Genomic DNA, 2,503 nt, shown 5'->3' on the forward strand with positions numbered 1-2,503 from the left:
AATAATTCCGTGAAAATCGCATGTTAGTACAATTTTAGCCGAATATCTATTTTGCCTATACTTTTGTAGATATCCAGAATTTCCCAAATTTGCATGAGCGCGCTCATAATTATTATGACGTCATAGCGACATCATGTGGGGGCAATGTTTGTACCTTTTTGGTATCACTAGATAGAGGAGGTACGGAGCCCCTAAAGTGACATGTGAGTATTTATTTTTACATATGTTACTTTAGGGGCTCCGTAAGGAGGCCAATTATGGGTATCAAATATAACAGTATGACCTTTGTAATTGAAATTTAGTGGATGCAACAACAACCCCCTCCGTAGTCCGTGTCACAAAATATGGCTCAGTAGTTTTAGGGTCAACAACTAGCATTTAACGGGGGTGTATATATTGTTTAGCCATTTTGATATAGAGTCAATTTCGTAATTTCATCGAATTGACAGATTCTTCCGCCATGGCGGGTTAATTCTGAATTTACACTTCATTCAGGTGAATTTTGTATTGGTCCAATCTGTAGCATGAAAAGTTTGCTATGTCTTTATAAATATAATTTGCATATGCATGACTTTCTTGTGTTGACCTTCAAGATGTGTTTTTTCACCAGCCCATTCGGGGCTGCATGTATCTGTGTAGATCGGGTTTGTATGCTCAAGATATATAAATTAAAGATGTGGTGGCAGACTTTAAAAAATCGATTTTCTTTATACACTGCACATGGTTAGACATTGAGTCAATATGTATAAATTTCGTAAAAAAATGTACCTCTTCATCTATGGTTACCATAGTAACGGCCAAAATATGAATATACCCAATTTTCACTATTTTTACCCTTTTCACAACTGGAAAAATGCTTAAGTATTGGGTCATATTTCTGTATGAAGAACGTAAATTGAAATAATCTTCTCCCATACAATGAAGTAGCCATCCTTGTCCTTTCCAAAAATGAAGTAAACATAACAATTAATTATTTCAATATGATAGATACCATTTTGTAAAATAGGGCTGTTTTTTTTTTTCATTAATTTAATTATGAAAAAAAATGATCTTTTTAAAAATCATGTAACCTCCAAAGCGGTGCTTTTTAAAAATGTATTTTTGCAGGGTAGGTAGATAAGGTATTTGTCTACCTATTTGTAGAAACAAAGTTTTGGTAATTGTTGTACTGGAGAGCAGTGTTGCCAGAAACTTTGAACTTTTTAGGATTGTTGACATTATAATGTAGTGTGGAAAATAGGGATTTTGAGCATTTACTTTCACTGAAAATCCAGATTAGGGTTGATATCAATACACCATAAAGTGAGACACGATTTGATAATATTTTAATGACAGTGTTGCCAGAAAAACGTCTGTCAGCGAGGCTGTTGCTCATTTTGTTATTACCTATTATACAGCTATGCTGAAAAACAGCCAAATATACCAGGTTAAAAATGAGCTAGGTCCCACACATGAAAGGAGAAACTGAGGAACAAGAATGTATAAGGTAAAAATCTTGTACCCTGAAAACTTTACTGTGAGGGCGCTTTTTTCAAAATGGCTGCCAAAATCCAATGAAAAGCAATTAAGCTCTTAAAATAGTTGAATAAAAGATAGAATTGGATAGATTTTGGATTTGTATTTATGAAAGTAATGTATAAATAAGTCAAGTCAGGTTATTAATAGGAAGGTACCAGGAGGTCACAGTTGAGGGCGCTTTTCAAAATGGCCACCAAAATCCAATGAAAAATTATATATAGAGGGCGGGTATTGAACTGAAGGCCTATAGATAATAACATCACTGCTCTTCTCCATCTGACTCATTAGCTCAGTTGGCAGAGCATCGGTCCGGCGATCCGAAGGTCCCAGGTTCAAATCCTGGATGGTCAGTGAAATTTTTTCACTGGCTGTCATTTATGTATGTGGAGACTTGTGTTAAAAACCTTTCTCAAAATTATATATAGTACACCGTTAAACTTAAAATAGTCACTTAAGAGGTATCATTGATCAAACTTTGGATTAATAGTTATCAAAGTACTGTATAAATAAGCGCTTTTCAAAATGGCCGCCAAATCCAATGAAAAGCTTATATTATCTTATCGAACACTATCACCCGAGAGGTGTGGCCCCTCCAACCCACCGAGACAAGTGAACTCAAAACATAAATATTAAATATTGCACATAACATATGACACATTATGGGTTTTTTTATAAATGAAATGGGACAATGCAATGACTGCAGTATCTGCGTCTCCGGTATGTTAACGGATGATTGCTATGTCGTCATTGTTATTCTCAATGCATGCAAAACTTCTGTTGAAATCACGGGGCATCTTTGATTATTTTGCCCTCACACAGTGGCGTAACTAGGGTTGGTTGCGCCGGGGCAAAAACAAAATTGGCACCCGGCCCCGCTCCCCCGAGAATATCTTAGACGCGGACTTTAATCGCTTGGAGCGGCGCAGAATCGATGCTGAATTGGTAAATTTAGTTAAACAGATACAATGGACTTTGAACAAAAATA

General features: G+C 35.9%; 1 non-coding gene across 1 annotated transcript; it reads left to right on the plus strand.

Annotated features, from left to right (window-relative positions):
• Positions 1–1,795: 1,795 nt before the first annotated feature.
• Trnaa-ggc (transfer RNA alanine (anticodon GGC)) lies at positions 1,796–1,869 on the plus strand. Its single transcript has one exon. It is a non-coding gene; the product is annotated as a tRNA-Ala (tRNA).
• The last annotated feature ends 634 nt before the right edge of the window (positions 1,870–2,503 follow it).

Source organism: Amphiura filiformis, chromosome 2 (assembly GCF_039555335.1).
Source record: "Amphiura filiformis chromosome 2, Afil_fr2py, whole genome shotgun sequence".
Classification (NCBI taxonomy): domain Eukaryota; kingdom Metazoa; phylum Echinodermata; class Ophiuroidea; order Amphilepidida; family Amphiuridae; genus Amphiura; species Amphiura filiformis.